The 7,208-nt window shown below is 36.5% G+C and overlaps 1 protein-coding gene across 1 annotated transcript in view; it reads left to right on the top strand.

Moving 5' to 3' along the window:
* Positions 1-2,526: 2,526 nt before the first annotated feature.
* Positions 2,527-7,208, top strand: part of LOC107656488 (microtubule-associated tumor suppressor 1-like) — a 50,383-nt gene continuing 45,701 nt past the window's right edge. Inside the window, exon 1 of the mRNA XM_016444374.1 lies at positions 2,527-2,707. The gene's annotated coding sequence lies outside the window, so the exon portion shown is untranslated. The remainder of the gene's footprint in view (positions 2,708-7,208) is intronic.

Genomic DNA, 7,208 nt, shown 5'->3' with positions numbered 1-7,208 from the left:
CACACACACACACACACACACACACACACACATACACTAATAGTTAATAGTAGTGTTTGATAAGCCAAAGTTCACATGCATTGAGGTAAAGCATTTTTGTAGGTCCAAGTGAAACCTTTGTCTTTTACCACTGCTTGAGTATTTGCCCACTTCTGTATTGTCCACTTGACTAAGAGTGCTGATTTGTTTTCCCAAGTGATCCTGATGTTGGTTCACTGGAATACTGCAAATATCAAATTTATCTTTAACCTGATAACATGACCAGGTCAAGCATTTATTGCACAACCATGACTAGTGCCTGAGCTTGTGTTAAAATGTATGCAAATGTGGTGTTGTTAGTGTGGTCTGAGTTTAAAAAAGACCCAGAGGCAAACTAACTGTTCTAAACAGAATTATTTGAAACAATATGGTCCATAGTCTCCTTACAAGTGGTCTGCTTGTCATCTCTCAAAACGGTGCTGAAGACATTGAAGGCAAACAGAAATATGGACTTCATTCTAACTGTCTATTTAAGGGCAGTTAAACACAGTTACACAGCGCTCTGATATCATGTACCTCAATGTCAGTGGTTACAGCTGTGGTTATGGTTGCTGGCTGGGGTTTGTGTGTGTCATTGAAGTTATGTGTTTTTCTACACAATGTGTTATGCTTTTTTTTCCATGCTGAATGACGTTGGGAGCAAGATTGTACGTTTACAAGTTAATAACTTTGACTGTGATATGAAGTGGACAGGACAATATCTTTCCACAACTTAATTCTTCACTGATGCTCTTGACACTTTTTTTTGGTTTGTTTGTGTGTATGTTTTGTCTCAGTGCTTGTCAGCAGTGTTTTCCTGGCATCTAATATGAGTTTATCTGGAAAAACAGCTGTGAGACTGAAGATACCATAGTCTATTATTGACCACAGTTCAGTGATAAGTCAGCTGACTAACCACTATTTAGTTGATAGCAAGCCAGAATATCATACTTGTTGGTGTGCTATTTTGACTTGCGCCAGCAAGCAATCACCCAGAACACCCCAGCAACCATATAGCATTGAGAACACTTAAAAAATGGAAAAATGGCATTTTCGTGCAGTTTAGTCTTCAGAAATGAAATTTATCATTTGTTTCAGTAAATAAATAAGTAGATTTTGCTCTACCAATTCAAGTAGACAGTATGACACAGAGTGAACTGATTAGCATTAAACAGACTTTTGTACGTTTTTTTTTAATCATTTATTTCTATTTCTTTATAAATGTCAGAAAGAGTTCTTCAATATTATTAGTTTTTAGAATAAAAAAACTGGAGACTTTCTGTATATTGACATATTTGGTGAAACCAAATGGTTTTGTCTAAATGGATTTGACCATGTTGAATATCACTATATTCAATATACTGTTCAAAAAATCGGGGTTAGTAGGGGTTCTCACCAAGGCTGCATTTAACAGTAATATTATAAAATATTAATTATCTTTTTTTCTATTCTAATATATTTAATTTTTAACATAATTTTAACATAACATAATTAATTTTTATTTTAACATAATTTGTTCATGTGATGGTAAAGCTGCATTTTCAGCAGTCATTAATCCAGTCTTCAGTGTCACATAAGGATAGTTTCTTATTATTATCAATGAAAACAGTTGTGCTGCTGAATAATTTTTTTCTGGAAATCGTGATACATTTCCAGGATTCCTTGATGAATACAAAGTTCGAAAGAACAGCATGAAATAGAAATCTTTTGTAACATTATAAATGTTTTTACTGTTAAAATCGTATCAATTTAATGCATACTTTTGGAATTAAATTATTTATTTAATTTAAAATTAAAATGGTAGTAAAATAAAATAAAATTATTAAGATGTATCACACACTCTCCAGAAGAACTGTGAACGCAACGAACATGCATTTGGCTGGATTATCACTGTTAATCTGAACAGATTTGTGTGGGCTTTGAATCTCCCATTTTGAGTTAAGACCAACTTTAGTAGAAGTGGTCCATTTTACATTGTCTTTTGTTTGTCATATCGTCACTGTTTCTCTCATCCACCAGGTTTAAAACTAAAGAGACAGACTCCTCCATTTCTTTAAACAAGATAGTTTTGGCTGCTTAGCAACCATGCATTCTGATACTCACAGGAGGGCCCCTTATTTCTACAGAAGTTGTAGCCAGGAGGAGGTAATCTGCCCACCCACACACAGACACACACACACACACACACACACACACACACACACACACACACACACAAACATTCTTAGTCAGCAGTGAACTTTGAGCTCTCTGACTCATTATTCGACGTGAAAACCCCAGCAGCCTTTAACAGTGTTTAATAGAGATCCTTTTTGTGGTTTTATTGTGTTTTTATGTGATGCTTGTGTGTGTTGCAGAGCAGGGAGGATTGTCCCTGCTATTGCCTCGGCTGGCACAGAGGGTTCTGGGTAAGGGGAGGAAAATTCAATCCAGGGCTACCTCGGAAAAGTCACTCGCTCTCTGATACACACACACACACTTCTGGTTGGTTACTGCGGCACGGTTTGGCTGCAGCTGAAGACAGAGGGGAGGGGTCTCTCTTAGTCTCCGGTCTGACTGAAACTGCTCTCTTGCAGTGCTTTTGCTGGCAGGATCGAATGAAACAGGACGTTCTGTCCGGGACAGGCTTACCTGTGGAAAATGTGTGTTTTGATAAAATCAGGATTGATTCAAAACACTTGAAAAGCAGGTATGTCTTCAGTGGCTTATTTAAGTCATTTACTGCGTAGTTGCATGAGACAGCCTCTAACTTTTCTTCAGCTGTATGTATGTGAGGGATGTTTTTATGGTTTTCAAGTCAGCTGGGCCTTTATCAATAACAATCCCAGTCTAATAACTTATATTAGGATTAGAAGGTACATTCTTGGAGCTTTGAGTTTATTTATATAGCGATTTTTTTTATACCTTGCATCCCCCAATCTATGTATTTGTATGGTGCCACAATAATTACATGTACAGTTATATAATGTAATGTTGATTTGTTTGCGCATGTGATGCTGGTATTGATAAGTGTGTTCTTGGAACCCGAATCACTGCTGTATATATTAATGATGAAGTTATTAGAGCACATCCTCTTTTTGGATGCTTTCCAGCACTCTTTGACATAACCAGGGTGATCTATTGATCTGTTTACACATGTTACCTTGCACCAGCATTACATGTACCAGCGCCAAAGTCGAAATGCGCCAGACACCATCACTGCTTTAGAGGGACGTGACTCTTTGTGTTGTAAGATTATTTGCTCTAGTGAGTGCACCTGCCTGTATACCTTACCTTACCTAGCCTAATGAGATTCATAACCACATTTCTGCACTTAATTGACCCAAAAATGTTGGCAGCTCTTTAACTGGAGTACTATAAAAATAATGTTTGGAGTCAGTAAGAATAGGAGTGATCTGTAGAGGCTTGTGGGTATTTTTGTATGGCAGACACTGTGAATGACAAAGTAGACAGCTCATCTCTATGGCAACTGTTTGGTTCTCACAAAAGTGTTTGGGAACCAAGAGAAATCCAAGTTGATGGTGCCTGTACCTGCCTGAGAGGATTTTGAGTGAAACTTATAACTTACTAATCAGTATATCTTATCAGTATCAGTATATCACTGTGTTAAGAAACAGATGGCTTCAAATAGTGTTTTTTTGTGAAGTTGTCTTAAAGGTGACATATCATGAAAATCTGACTTTTTCTGTGTTTAAGTGCTATAATCGGGCCCATGGTGCATCTACCAACCTAGAAAACGTGAAAAAAAAAACAACCCAGTAAATTTTTTGGGTAAGCCTTGCTCTGCAAGCACGTGAAAAAGTGAGCCACTCAGATTTATCTCCCCCCGTGACATAGAAAGGGGATCGTATTATAATATTACCGCCCCTTAATCTGCAAGTTTCCATCCACGGCACCAACATGGTGTTTTCACGAGCGACAATGGTGTACCAGTTTTCAATGTTCTGTCTTTCGATGCACTGACAAGCACAGAAAACTATTTAGAATCCCAGCCTCAAAAGAGACAAGAAAGGCTATTGATTTATTTTCTGTATATTACGCTGAAAGAAATGCAATTTCTTTCCCAGCTGTTTAACTTCACAGACATAACCGACTGTTTTGTAACTTGTGTGTTTTTAACATAAACTTGTGTGTATTTGACATCTTAAACGCAATAACACATGCCGTGTGACAGCCGCTTTCTGTGCGTGTGCTTCAGATGTGTGCACTCAGAAAACCATATATCAGAAGTTTAAACAGATATGGCTTTAAAACACTTGATTTCGGCGCAATAGACATGATAATCAAAACCAAACGGATGTTTATTATCAGAATCTGAGCTGTAAAGGCACAGCCCTATTCTGGAAAATGAGACAGGGAACAGCAGCTCATTTGCATTTAAAGATACATGCAAGAAAACGGCGTGTTTCTGCTTCCACGCAAAATAGGCATTTTCAAAATTATATAATAAATGATCTGTGGGGTATTTTGTGCTGAAACTTCAGATACATTCTGGGGACACCCAAGACTTATATTACATATTGTAAAAAGGGGCATAATAGGTCTCCTTTAATATTTTAAGATTAAAGTCATAATGAGACTCAAAATGTGATCAGCCGCAATAACGACGCAGTGTCTCGTTCCCTACTCAGGGAACCATGGTTACATAAGTAACCTGAGACGTTTTTTCTAAGCAGCATAATTACAGCTCACAAACTACAGCACTCTGCATATCTGATCATTTGTATGCAAATAAATGAGTACATTCCTGTTTCAGAGTATGCATGGTATTGCATCGGTTACAGTATTTTATTTTGTAGTATAAACCAACATATATAGAGATTCATTGTAAAAATGTACAAATAACTAAATGATTAATCTTTTGAAAACAATACGAAAACAAATACAATCTGTATTAAGGATAACATTATTACGCTTGCCAGAAAAAAACAACTAAATCAATATCTACTGAACCACGGTCCTTTGACTTTTAGTTCAGTAATGATTGCCTAAGAATTCAAGCACCAGTAAATCTGTAGCTCTTTCTTAATATGTTTGACATTTATTCTAGTCAATTTAGGGCCTATGTAGAGTTGTGCAAATCTGGACTTGACGCTCAAGCATTAGAATAAGGTTATGAGATCAGTTTTGGCACCAAGTGCTACTATGGGGAATAAACACCTTTTCAACTGCTGTAGCACCAGCCAAGCAAACAGCCTGCTAATGCTCAACTATGCAGTATAATTACACAGTATGGAGAGAGAGATAGAGATGCAAAGAGAAGTCACAAAAGAGTATTTTATGGAGAGAGTATATTATTCTATAATTCACAGTGGAATTAAAATTTTCACTGTACAAAGTTACTGTTTTTTACATTTAAATATGTTTATTAGTATTGCTCTGCTTGAGCAATGCAACCAGACTGTTATCAGAATGCATACACCAAGTTATCACATATGCCATGTGCTAAGTCCTTGTACTCTTGAGTTTGTGTTGTGTGGAACAGTTTTTAATGGAACAGCTTTAGTCCTCAGGCTACGTCTACATTTAACTGACCAGGGCACTTAGACAGGTGTCTGCACTATGATAGAGAGAGAGAGAGAGAGAGAGACTTTGCTACCGTCTTTTGGGCCTGAGCTTATTTTTAGATCTTAAATGGGAGGCGGGAAGAGGAATAAAACGTTAAAGAATTACATTTATATGGAGGTGTAACTTGGCCACCTTAATAATTTCGGTTGTTTATTCAAGTCGCCATCTAGCTGTGGACGTTTTGCTCAGCCTTTAAGTCATATAAGGACAATAGTGGTTGCAAATATAAGGAAATGCATTTGTCTAATTTTGAGCAGCCTGAATTTTAACAATGCTAAAAGTGGCCAAAATAATTTCAATTCTAAGAGCTTTGTCAATTCATGCGTAGGTGGTTTAAGAAGACATAGCAGCCTTTTGTCATCACATGCTGAAATATTTTCGTTCTAGGTCATCTGCGTAATTCCTCGTTAATGGAAATACTCACCTAATTACAAAAAACCGTGTTACAGAAAGGCTACAGTTCCCAAATTATGCATATTAACCTAGGGAATTATGCAGGTGCTAAATATGTGAAATGATGCTAAAGATGCTGTGCAGAAATTTGATCAGATGTTCTGTAAGGTTATAGAGGTGTTGTCATTTTAGTTCTGGGAAAAGCAAATGTATTGTGTATCACATTGACAAAGAAACTCTGACTCTTTGGAAGGTCATACTGAAACTTAAGTCCACGGTTTTCTGATACAGCTCAGTAATATTGATTATATAAGTTCATGGGACATCTTCTGTTGTTGCTGGGGCCCTATAGGCACTAAGGAGTGTTCTACAGATCCACTCAGTTCAGTCCTAGAACATCACATTCATTCTCTGGATCATTCTGTCAGGGAAAGAAGCATTAGCCACCCTTCGCTTCACTGTTCTGAGGGCCAGTGGGCAGACTAGTGAAAGAAAACTGGGTTGATGTCAGTCATTCACTGGTGTGACGATGCCATAAAACACCATTCTGATTTAAATGCATGTGCCACTGCAGATTTTTGAGCCAGGTGGATTTTGAAAGCAGCTTCTAAAAATATTTATATGTTTTATTATTAAGTGTAAGCACAGTTATTGTTGGGAGAAAGGGTGTTTTTTTTAAACACTGTGGGAAAAATCACACATCTAATGTAGAAATATGTTCAGTCAAAGTAAATCGCATGCACAGATCATTTGTTTGTCAACTGAAACTGACTTTTTGCTGCTCTTCTCCGTACACTCAAGGCGCCTGTTGTTGATCTCATTGTATTTATTTGTGAATTTGTAAAATTTTTGTGAATCTCTACATTTATTTGTGGATCATAATCTATTCATTTGGAATAATGGAACAAAAGTAACCCCTACTTTTACTTTATTTTTAACAACAAACCATAGTCTTACTTTTTGCTTATTTTACGTTTGTTACTTTAGTTAGAGGAGAAAAATTGTATTAACATTTATTTTTTTCATTTCTAGTAGGGCTGTACAATTAATCTAATTTCTAATCGCGATTACAATTTTGGATGCCACAATTACATAATCGTTCAAAGTCCACTTATGTTATTCTGCACACTTAAGATAAGTTTTTTCTTTCTACATGTTATCTTAAGGGTTTTTCCCATTATTTTAGTTTTAGTATAACTTTATAATACCATTCATATTTTTACTTTTTT

The sequence above is a fragment of the Sinocyclocheilus anshuiensis genome, unplaced genomic scaffold (assembly GCF_001515605.1).
Source record: "Sinocyclocheilus anshuiensis isolate Anshui unplaced genomic scaffold, SAMN03320099.WGS_v1.1 scaffold85, whole genome shotgun sequence".
Taxonomy (NCBI): Eukaryota; Metazoa; Chordata; class Actinopteri; order Cypriniformes; family Cyprinidae; genus Sinocyclocheilus; species Sinocyclocheilus anshuiensis.
The sequence above is the reverse complement of the archived record's forward strand: the minus strand, read 5'-3'. Positions and strand labels throughout refer to the sequence as shown.